The 12,364-nt window shown below is 41.4% G+C and overlaps 1 non-coding gene and 1 pseudogene across 1 annotated transcript; one reads left to right on the forward strand and one right to left on the reverse strand.

Moving 5' to 3' along the window:
* Window positions 1-7,423: 7,423 nt before the first annotated feature.
* LOC148715419 (uncharacterized) lies at window positions 7,424-12,364 on the reverse strand (annotated as a pseudogene).
* LOC148715420 (small nucleolar RNA R71) lies at window positions 11,626-11,732 on the forward strand. Its single transcript, XR_015974220.1, has one exon. It is a non-coding gene; the product is annotated as a small nucleolar RNA R71 (small nucleolar RNA).

A 12,364-nucleotide genomic window follows, 5' to 3' on the forward strand; every position in this document is an offset into this window, starting at 1 on the left:
TTATTCCCGAGTTGGCATTGTCCATCGGATGGATTTCTAATCTCGAGTTGGCTTCGACCTTCGAGTGGATTTCTGTTTTCAGGTAGATATTTATCCCCAAACTCATTATTATTTCTGAGTTGGCATTGTCCCTAGGGTGGATTTCTAATCTCGAGTTGGCTTCGGCCCTCGAGTGGATTTCTGTTCTTGGGTAGATGTTTATCCTCGAGCTCATTATTATTTTCGAGTTGGCATTGTCCCTCAGGTGGATTTCTAATCTCGAGTTGGCTTCGGCCCTCAAGTGGATTTCTGTTCTCGGATGGATGTTTATCCCCGAGCTCATTATTATTCCCGAGTTGGCATTGTCCCTCGGGTGGATTTCTAATCTCGAGTTGGCTTCGACCCTCGAGTGGATTTCTGTTCTCGGGTAGATGCTTATCCTCGAGCTCATTATTATTCCCAAGTTGGCATTATCCTTCGGGTGGATTTCTAATCTCGAGTTGGCTTTAGCTCTCGAGTCGATTTCTGTTCTCGAATAGGCGTTTATCCCCAAGCTCATTATTATTTCCGAGTTGGCATTGTCTCTCGGGTGGATTTCTAATCTCGAGTTGGCTTCGGCCCTCGAGTGGATTTCTGTTCTCGGGTAGATGTTTATCCCCGAGCTCATTATTATTCCCGAGTTGGCATTGTCCCTCAGATGGATTCCTAATCTCGAGTTGGCTTCGACCGTCGAGTGGATTTCTGTTCTCGGGTAGATGTTTATCCCCGAGCTCATTATTATTTCCGAGTTGGCATTGTCCCTCGGATGGATTTCTAATCTCGAGTTCGCTTCGGCCTTCAAGTGGATTTCTGTTCTGGGGTAGATGTTTATACCCGAGCTCATTATTATTCCCGAGTTGGCTTCGGCCCTCGGGTGGATTTCTAATCTCGAGTTGGCTTTAGCCCTCGAGTAGATTTCTATTCTTGGGTGGATGCTTATCCCCGAGCTTGCCTGTATTCCCAAGTTGACATCGACCCTCGGGCGGGCTTCTATCTTTAAGTTAATTTTTGGTTAGTTTCTTCCTTCTCCGATTTCGCTCCCCTAGGCAAGGCTTAAAGCAGCCCGCACTATCAAATGAGGAGCTACGAACTCGCTTCATATAAAGCTTATTTTCAAATCGGGAGAATGTACCAAGCTCGAAGACTTCAACAAGTGCTAAATGCAACCCCTGCTATATAAGATGGGCCCGGATCTGGGCCACACAATTCGGATCTTGATGACCGATCATGAAGCAGAACAAACTCAAATACTTATTTATAATATATTGAAAGAGAAGAAATTTTATTAATAGTATATTGAGGTCGGGTTAGTTACAAAGAACCCAAATGGCCAACTCTACAGAAATAAAAACAAAAATCAATCAACATGGACGACTTCCACATTGGTGTCATTTACGGCCTCCATCACAGTTGCGACCTCGGGAGCGTCGTCTCCGCCTACTTCAGAAGCGGCCTCAGCTCCAGCGCCGGCATCCGGAATGGCTATTGATTCCTTCCCGTCGGCAGTTTCGGGAGCAATCTCCGACCTAGCCTCGGCAGTGGCTTCTACAGCGTCCCCATCCACCTCGGCAGCTCCATCCAAGTCTGGTTCAAGGCCGCTGAGGTCGACTCCAAGGCAGAACTGTTGAACTTGGAGACGACAATTGTCGAAATCTTGGACCATAGCAGCAGCGGCCCCTTCCGCCAGTCAGCGAGGTACTCCTCCGACTAACGGAACTTCTTTACGGCCTCACGGGCGGACGATTCCACTAGGCTCTCGAGCCCCCCGACCTTCAGCTCCCACTCTTCCGCCTCGCCCTGAAGGCTAACCAGAGCGGCCTCGAGCTCGGAGATACAACTTGCAGAGGAGGAGCAAGCCCGAGAATTCTCGGCCTCCATATCTTGGATCTGACCAAACCTATTCTTTATTAGGGTTTCGGAAGCACGCACCTTCTTCTTGGTCTTCCGAAGCTGCTGTGAGGTGACTGTAGCTTTCTCCTCGGCCACATGCCACTGCTGTTCAACGGCGGCCGCCTGATTTTCAGCCTCCTGCTGACGTTGTGCAGCAGATGCCACTCGGGCTTTGGCCTCTTGCTCTTGGAGCTCGGCGCGCTCCATCCTCAGCATGAGCGCCCTTAGCTCCTCCCGGTCGGCGAGTATGCTGGGCATCAACGCATCGACCACGTGAAGAGACTGGCACGAAAAGACAAGAGTGTCAACAAAAACTGAGCATTCACAAAGGAGATAAACAAGGGCAGCAGGACGACTTTACTCACCCACAAGCTCGCCGAGTAAATGTGATGGACGAGGTCGCCAAGGTCCTCCTCCATCAGTGCGCGGTCACGCGGAAGCATGATGCTGCGCACGAGCCTCTGAGCAACCTCTTTGGATTCGAGGACCGAATCGCCCTCAGGTGTATGCCGCGGTTGTTCCCCGCCAAACTCGAGAAACGCCAGCTCGACTCTCGCCAAGGCCGGAACCTCAGAAAAGGTCGCAGCCTCGGCGCATAACGAGACCATGGGGGGGACTGAAGTCCCGGGCCTACACCCCAGCTCAGAATCTGGTCCAAACGGCTGGGTTATCGCGGCGACCTTCGGGACTTGGTCGGCAAGAGCGACCGCCGCACGGTCGGAGAGATCCCTCCCAGCCATCGACTGGGGCACCTCGGCCTCTTCTGCAGGCCCCTGACTAGGTCCAACCTGAGCAGGGGCGGCAACCTCAAGCTCTCCCCGCTCAGTCCCGAGGCCGGGGGCAATTCTTGCCTTCTTCGGCCTCCCCTCAGGCCAGACCCCTTCAGGGGAGGCCCTCTTCTTCCTATACACGGCCATCAGTGTCTTAGTATTGAAGATCATTCCTGCAATATATGGAGACAAAAAGTCTTATCGGAATCCCCAACATAAAAAGGAAAGAAGGAAAAGCCAAATTACTCTTACCCTCGGGACGAGCCGGGCTCAGGCCAAGATTCACTAAGGCCTCCTCACTGAGCAGGTCAGGGAGCCGAGGAGTTTCTTCCAGTCCGAGCAAACTATCTAAGATTTTTTGCTCGGACTACGACAACTACGGGAGCTTATTGTTCGCCGAGGCCAGCAGAAAGCTCTAGGTCAGACTAAATTCCAACGACCACTCGAAGGAGATAAAAAAAAAAATTATCCTTCCATCCATGGATGGAAGTAGGCATGCCCTCAAATAGCTTGCAGCCTCCTCGAGGGGAGAAGTACCACCATCCTTTATCCACAGGATTGCCTTTTAATATAAAGCAACTCTTGAAAACATTCACTAAGGGGGACAGGCCGTGTGCCAGGCAAAGGGCGAGGAAGCCGATGATTAGCCTCCACGAGTTTGGAGCGAGCTGCGTAGGCACCAGGCCATACGCCGTTAGGAGCTCCCCCAGGAATCCGTGCAGACGAAACCTCAGCCCTGCTTGGAGTGTATCTACGCACACTCCGACCCAACCGTTAGGTGGGTTGGTGACTCGTCCTCCGAGGTTCGAAAGCTCGAAAACGAACTCTGCTACGATTTTAATCTTGCTCTTTTTAAAAGGAAAATTAAATGTAGAATACCCCAAGTATAGGGTGTAGCAAAGTAATATTCTCGGTGAGTCCGAGATCGAATCCACAGGGATTTGACAGTGAACAAAAACTAAAGGCTAAATAATATTCAGATTGATAAAAATATAACTAAGGCATTAGGATTCAGCCTAGCACTTAATCATGCTTTTCTTAAAATCATCTATTAATCATAATAAAATAGATTTAGTTTTATGGGCAGTATTACAGTAATTCTATTTTAAACTACAGGAATTTCTAAGTATCTGTTATACCCGGGGGAAATAACAAATCAAAAAAAATATATAAGTTTGAAATAATTCTTATAAATCTACTGCACCATAAATCAAATCAAAAACATTAAAATCCCATTGATGATTAAAGAAAATACATGAAGAAAATGCTAGGCTTTTCCCTAGCCTTAGCTAAAAGAGATTTAGTTATCCATATGAGATGCAAGCAATTTTATAAAAGGGATTAGCATAGAATAAATAAAATAAACATAAACCCTTTTTTTTTTCTTCTATTAGGAAACAGAGTACTCTGTTTCCTTTCTTCTTCTCCCGTGGCCTCTCCTCCTCTATTGCCCGGCTGGGAAGATGCAAATGAAGACTTTCTGGTTCCGTGGCCTTCCTTCTTTCTTGCTCGACTGGATTAAAAGCTTGGAGTCGAATGGAACCTGGCTGCTTCTCCTCTTCTTCCGTCGGCTGCTTCTCCTCTTCTTCCGTCGGCTCTCCCGTGGCCTCTCCTCTTCTTCTTCCGTCCTCTTCCGTTGGCTGTGTAGGAATGAATCCCCTCCTTCCTCCCCCGGATCGCTCAGACTTGGATGGATCCGGCCGGCTGGTAAGATCCTCTCTTTTCTTCCCCCCTCCCGTCGGCTGGTTCTACCTCCACCAGATGGCCTTTGCTCCTCTCTCTTGAGTTCCTTTTATAGACACCTTCAGCAGTGTGGCTGGGAAGACCGAAGGATGCGTTGTGGACGCTTAGGAACTGGGAGCGGAAGAGACATGGCTTGGGACTCCTCGACTGGGAACGTTGCAGAATTTGAGCAACTGTAGACATTGATGTTAGATTTGAATGCAAGACTTCGTGGCTTGGAAATGATCCGTGGTTGCTTGAGATACGGGATGAAGGAAGTCGAATCGCTAAGGATTTGTCTGCTGGAACGCGTGGATGAGCTGGGAGGAAACAGGGGAAACGTCTTGGTTTCATGCTGCCATGGACGTTCACGGATGCGTGCTCGAGCGGATGGGGGATTGCTGAAGTGGAATGCAAACGGTTTGGCTACTTTCCTTTGCTGCCGTTGATGTTTTGAGTATAGATGAATGATGGGAAGAAAGGAATGCAGCTGAATATTCTTGAAACAGGGGAATCCGAAACCATGAATGAGATGTGGCTTGAATTGAAGAGCCGGTTTGGCTTAGGTCCCGTAGGTTTGATTTAGGTTCCATGGGTTTGATTTAGGTTCCATGGAGGAGATGCCATGATGCTTGGAAAGCCACATGGATGGTTTTGATGATGCTAGGAAGCTCCACGATGCGGGCATTTGTGCTGGCTGAAACATGTGGTTACAGTGATATGGATTGCATGCGGATGACTGGCGACGTGAGGCTCAGATGAGACGCTAAGGATTTGTTGAGCTCGAACTACCGGGCATTGGGCTAAAATCCAGCATTATAGGGTTTTTTGAATTATATGCACTCAGACACAGATAAAGCATTAATTAATTAATTTTATTAATAAAGATTAGCTATAATACTAATTAAGATAATATGAAAATTTTACTTTTGTACTCTCATCACACCCCCCAACTAGCTTATTGCTAGTCTCTAGCAATTTAGTGTGAAAATAATAAAATGAGGGTGCAAAAGTATTATTTATTAATATATATATATATATCAATATGCATGAATTAAAATAAAGACTCACTTTCGTAGAGCATTACGATTGCACTTAGCACGTGCAACAAGCCGTTAAACCCCTAGGTTACCCTAGTAGACGAGTGTTGTCTCGTGAGGGTTTGCAGTGATGTTATCCACAAACATCGTTTAGAAGATACTTTAAAACATAGCAACTCTTAAGGCAAATGTAAATGTGACGTCTCAGAATACCTATACCTCCACCACAATTGGGTACCCTTTGAGTTCTAGGTGCACTACTCAAATTCACAAATGTTAACTACCATTTGTTAGCTTCCGACCCACTAAATTTTCCGAATATCACATGTTATTTGTCCAGAATGGTTCGCATATAAAAATGAAGCTATCAATCCCAACTAGACATCCCAGGTATACAGAATTCTAAAACAATGGAGTCAAACCAGTCATCCACAAGTCACTTGGTTTTAATTTAACTAACCCACTCATGTTTATTTCAATAAATTTTTTCTTTTTTTTTTTTCTTTTTTTTCACACAGTGACTACAACAATCTAACTCCATTAGGCTCTAGTAAGGTCCATATAACGAGCTTTGGGTCAATGACTCTTGATCCAGTTGGCTCAAGGCATTAGGTGAAACACCCCTCAGACTTAATTACTCGAACCAGACTACGCCACGAGGTCAGACTAGTCACTTATTTCAGTCATTTTCACCTTTTAATGCGAACACTCGCTGCTTTGTAGGCAAGAGGCCCGGTTACTCAGTGAAGACAAACTGTATTATTTTTCTCTTTTTTTTTCTTTTTTTCTTTTTTTTTTTATGTAACGTGACTGTATTGTGACAATAGGTCAACCAAGGTCAGAACATAAGGTACCCAGGTGATCTAGCCGGGAATTTCAAACTCTATCTTTATGTGAAAACCAAAACATGAACTTTAGGATAAGGACACTCGTACTTCTCTTGCGAATAAGGTCAACAAACAAATAGGTAACACAAGTGAACTCCTGAGGCCTTCCTATTGTCATTGAATACTTATGTGGGGATCTAGTAATAGGTCTCTGATAAGTCATAATGCGTTCCTTGCCTTAATAGCTACACATATTTAATTCTTTGAAAAAAAAATTAAAGTGGTAATTAAATGAAACAAAATATATGTTTGTTATTATTATTACTATTATTATTATTATTATATATATATATATATATTATTATTATTATTTTTATTTATTTATTTAATTTTTTTTTTTGAAAGATATGACAATTAGTATGATATTTACTTAATTTCAACATTGTCCCCAATGTTGCAACATGAATGCATTAAATATGATAGTATGAAGGATAATAAGGCTGAAGGTTAGAATTTACCTGATAGAATGACTGCACACTGTTGTTGCTCACCAATTGTCATATGAAAGAAAGAAAAATTATGTACAAACAAAGGATCTCTAGCAGATATAGAGATCAATCCTGATAAACAGGATCTCCCAAATTAGTCGATTCAATTTCTGGGGTAAAGTTGTCCAAAAATAACTTCAAACGTTGGCCATTTACTTTAAAAATATTACCGGTGTTTGGATTCTCTATCTCAACGGTTCCATACGGATAAACAGTTTTAACTATAAATGGGCCAGTCCATCTAGATCTCAATTTTCCTGGAAATAAATGAAGTCTTGAATTATACAATAGAACTTTCTGGGAAGGCTCAAATGTTTTTCTCATAATATTTCTATCATGAAAGACTTTCATTTTATTCTTATAAATTCGAGCATTCTCATATGCTTCATTCCTGATTTCCTCTAGTTCATTAAGTTGAAGTTTGCGTAGTGAACTAGCCTTATCCATATCAAAATTAAATCTCTTAATAGCCCAGTATGCCCTATGCTCCAATTCCACAGGCAAGTGACACGGTTTACTAAAAATAAGACGGTACGGAGACATTCCAATTGGACTTTTAAAAGCAGTACGATAAGCCCAAATTGCATCAGTTAAACGCAAAGACCAGTCTTTGCGATTTGGGTTAACCGTTTTTTCCAGAATATTCTTAATTGATCAATTGGATACTTCAACTTGTCCACTTGTCTGTGGATGATAAGGGGTGGCGACTTTATGGGTGATTCCATATTTTCGCATTAAAGCCTCAAAAGGCTTATTACAGAAGTGTGAACCCCCATCACTGATGATGGCTCGAGGCGTTCCAAATCTGGAAAGAATGTTTTCTTTTAAAAATTTTAAAACAGTTTTATGGTCATTATGTTTGCAAGGAATTGCCTCAATCCATTTGGAGACATAATCTACAGCTACTAAGATGTACAAATTTCCGAATGAAGGAGGAAATGGACCCATAAAATCTATTCCCCAACAGTCAAATATTTCGATAATTAAAATTGGGTTGAGGGGCATCATATTCCTACGAGTTATCCCACCTAACTTTTGACAACGCTCACAAGCTTTGCAAAAGTTATGGAAATCTTTGAACAAGGTGGGCCAATAGAAACCGCACTGTAAAATTTTTGCAGCCGTTTTCTTAGCAGAGAAATGACCACCGCAAGCTTCAGAATGACAAAAGGAAATGACACTAATAAATTCGTCATTAGGTACACATCTCCTAATAATTTGGTCTGGGCAGTATTTGAAAAGATAAGGATCATCCCAGAAGAAATTTTTTATTTCGGTCAGAAATTTTCTTTTGTCCTGTTTATTCCAATGAATCGGGAGTTCATCCGTGACAAGAAAATTTGCAATGTCTGCAAACCAGGGTGACGACTGGATCTCAAAGAGTTGCTCATCAGGGAAAGTGTCTCTTATGGGTGAATTGTCTAAGGAATCTGAAAGAGTCAGACGGGACAAGTGATCAGCTACTACATTTTCTATCCCCTTTTTATCTCTTATTTCTAGAAAAAATTCTTGGAGCAGAAGGATCCACCTAAGCAAACGCGCCTTAGCATCCTTTTTTGAAAGAAGGTACTTAAGGGCAGCGTGGTCAGTGTAGATAATGATTTTGGATCCAATCAAGTAAGACCTAAATTTGTCTAGTGCAAATACTACGGCAAGTAGTTCCTTTTCCGTAGTGATGTAATTCTTTTGTGCACTATTTAAAGTCTCACTTGCATAGTAGATAACATAAGGCTTTCTTTCTTTTCTTTGCCCTAGAACTACCCCAACTGCATATTCACTGGCATCACACATAATTTCAAAAGGAAGTGACCAGTCAGGTGGTTGCATGATGGGAGCAGAGGTCAGCAAGCTTTTGAGTTTATCAAAAGCTTTTTGACATTCTTCTGACCACACAAATTGGGTTTCCTTTTGAAGGAGATTACATAAGGGTTTAGATATTGAGCTAAAATCTTTAATGAATCTCCTATAAAATCCTGCATGACCCAAAAATGAGCGTATATCTTTGATAGTTTTTGGGTTGGGTAAGTTAGCAATTAAGTCAATTTTAGCCTTGTCTACTTCAATTCCTTCAGATGAAATGACATGCCCGAGAACAATTCCCCTAGTTACCATGAAATGGCACTTTTCCCAGTTTAAGATTAGATTCTTCTCCTCACACCGAATTAAGACTAGTCTTAAATGGTCCACACAGTTTTCAAAAGAGGAGCCAAAAACTGAAAAATCATCCATGAAGACTTCCAAAAAGCGCTCAACCATGTCGGAGAAAATACTGAGCATGCATCTTTGGAAGGTTGCAGGAGCATTACATAATCCAAAAGGCATTCTCTTGTAAGCAAATGTGCCAAAAGGACATGTAAAAGTGGTCTTTTCCTGATCTTCAGGATCAATTGCAATTTGGTTGTAACCTGAATAGCCATCTAGGAAGCAATAATATTTATGACCTGCTAACCTTTCTAAAATTTGATCAATAAAAGGTAGAGGAAAATGATCCTTCCTAGTGACAGAATTAAGTTTCCTATAGTCAATGCATACACGCCAACTAGTGGGGACCCTAGTTGGAACTAATTCATTGTTGGCATTTTTGACTACAGTAACACCAGATTTTTTCGGGACCACCTGGGTTGGACTTACCCATTTACTATCTGAAATTGGGTAGATCATACCCGCATCCAGAAGTTTCAGAACTTCTGCCCTAACCACATCCTTCATGTTTGGGTTTAATCGACGTTGAGGTTGACGAGAAGGTTTGGCATCAGCTTCTAAGTGGATTCTATGAGTGCAAATTGAGGGACTAATTCCCTTGATATCAGCAATTGTCCACCCTATTGCTCCCTTATGCTCTTTGAGAATTTCTAATAATTTTAGTTCTTGACTTTGTTCGAGTTGGGATGATATGATCACAGGAAAAGTCTCTTCTTGACCAAGGTATGCGTACTTGAGCTCAGATGGCAAAGGCTTTAGCTCAAGTTTAGGTGCTTGAACACTAGATGGTAGAGGACTATTGTTGCGTGTGGGCAATTCTTCAAAACGAGATTTCCACCTATCTGTATCCAACAGAGGAGCTGAATCTAATATAGCACTGATTTCTCTAAAGTTTTGGTTGATATCTGTATTTCCGAAATGAGTTAGGCATGTTTCTAAAGGATCAGAAGAAAGAGATGGGACAAGAGCATCTTCTACAATGGAATCGATCAGATTAACTCCATGAATTTCATCATTTTCGTTATCATTATCGGGTTGTTTACAAATGTTAAATATATTAAAATCTATAGTCATATTCCCGAATGACATTTTCATTATTCCATTTCGACAGTTAATCAAAGCATTGGAAGTAGCTAGAAATGGGCGGCCTAGAATGACAGGTATTGGAGTGGTACAGTTCATGACAGGCTGGGTATCTAATACTATGAAGTCGACTGGAAAGTAGAATTTATCAATTTGGACAAGTACATCCTCGACTATTCCTCTTGGTATCTTTATAGATCGATCGGCAAGTTGGAGAGTAACCTTGGTGGGTTTTAGTTCACCAAGTCCTAACTGTTCATAAACTGAATAGGGCAGTAAGTTAACACTAGCACCTAAATCCAGAAGGGCTCGTTGTATCCTGAAGTTTCCTATGATGCAAGATATGGTAGGACAACCAGGATCTTTATATTTAGGTGGGGTGTTGTGTTTGAGAATAGCACTCACCTGTTCAGTTAGAAAAGCTTTCTTTTGTACATAAAGCTTTCGCTTTATGGTACAAAGATCTTTTAAAAATTTGACATAAGATGGGATCTGCTTAATGGCATCTAATAGAGGAATGTTAATCTTTACTTGTTTAAAAATTTCCAGAATTTCTTGGTCAGGTATTCCCTTTTTAGCTGCAAGCAAGCGCTGAGGAAATGGAGCAACTATCTTATGATGAGGTATTGGATCATCTTGTTCAGTATTATTTTCATTCCTTTTCTCAATGGATTTTTCAGGTTTGTCATCCTTCATTGGAATTTCTTTGTTAATTATTTTTCCGCTACGAAGGGTTGTGATAGACTTAGCTTGTTCAAATCTAGGTTGGGATGAACTTGCTTCATGGACCTCATGTTGACCCTTTGGGTTAGATTGAGGTTGGGCTGGAAATGTTCCTTTTTCCCTAACATTGAGTTGAGCCTCAATTCTACCTACAGAATTTTTAAGTTCTTGGAGTGATTGCATTGTATTCTGATTTATTTGAGTCTGCCCTTGCATGAAGGTTTGCAAAATATCTTCAAGGGATCTCTTATGGGGTGGCACATAGGGTATGGAATTCCCTTGAGATTCATTGGCAGTGGGTCCATGTCTCCAACTAAAATTCGGATGGTTTTGTCAGTTAGGATTATATGTTTCAGGAAATGGTCTCTTATAAGCATTTGTGAAATTCGCTTGATCATGCAACACTTCTTGGAAGGCGGGGATTGTAGGACAATCCTTGGTTAAGTGTGCATTACTCTCACAGATTTCACAAATACTTTCATCTATAGTAGGTGCCTTTCCTGTATTGGCTCTGCTTAATTCAATGGCTTCAACCTTCCTAGTTAGATTAGCAATTTTTAAATTTACATCATTTTCTTCTTTAACATGATACATTCCTCCTTTAGTATTAGTCGGTATTTTAGGTTTCTCGTTCTTATCTATTGTATCCCAAGCCTGTGCATTTTCTGCCAACAGATCAAAATAGTCCCAAGCTTCCTCTGGTTTCTTATTCATAAATTCACCATTACACATCATTTCTACAAATTGTCTCATATTGGAGGACAATCCATCATAAAAGAAACTAATGACCCTCCAAATTTCATATCCATGATGTGGGCAAGCAAGCAGAAGGTCCTTAAATCTTTCCCAACACTGAAAAAATGTTTCTCCATCTTTTTGTGCAAAGTTCATGATATTTCTTCTAAGTGTATTTGTTTTATGTGTTGGGAAGAATTTCTTTAAAAATTCTCTTGTCATTTCTTGCCAGGTAGCTATGGTCCTAGGTCTTAAAGAATGTAACCATGACTTAGCTTTTTCCTTTAAAGAAAAAGGAAATAACTTAAGCTTCACTACCTCTTCATTGATATTATTAAATTGAAGTGTTGAACACACTTCATCAAATTCTTTTAGGTGCAAGTAGGGACTTTCGGAGTCAAGTCCATGAAACTTTGGGAGTAATTGGATTATTCCTGGTTTCATGTCAAAGGCCCCCGCAGCAGTAGGAATAACCATACAGGATGGGGTACTGATCCTAGTGGGTTGTAGATAATCACGAAGCGTTCTAATAGGTAAGTCATCTTGAAATTCATTATCTTCCTGATTACTACCATTATCTTCCATTTGATTATTTGAACTTTTATCCCTTGATTCAACTCGGAATAATCTTTTCGTTTTATCCCTTTGCCACAACCGCATATACTGACCAATTAACCAGTCGACTTTTTTTATAATTATTATTATTATTAATTAATTATTTATTTATTTTGTATATATATATATATTTTTTTTAGAGTTTTGGATGAGTATGAATATTACCTAAAGCTATGAATATTGACACCCTG

Source organism: Phoenix dactylifera, chromosome 1, assembly GCF_051530095.1.
Source record: "Phoenix dactylifera cultivar Ajwa chromosome 1, Ajwa_hap1_PhDact_Kaust_v1.1, whole genome shotgun sequence".
In the NCBI taxonomy this organism is placed as follows: domain Eukaryota; kingdom Viridiplantae; phylum Streptophyta; class Magnoliopsida; order Arecales; family Arecaceae; genus Phoenix; species Phoenix dactylifera.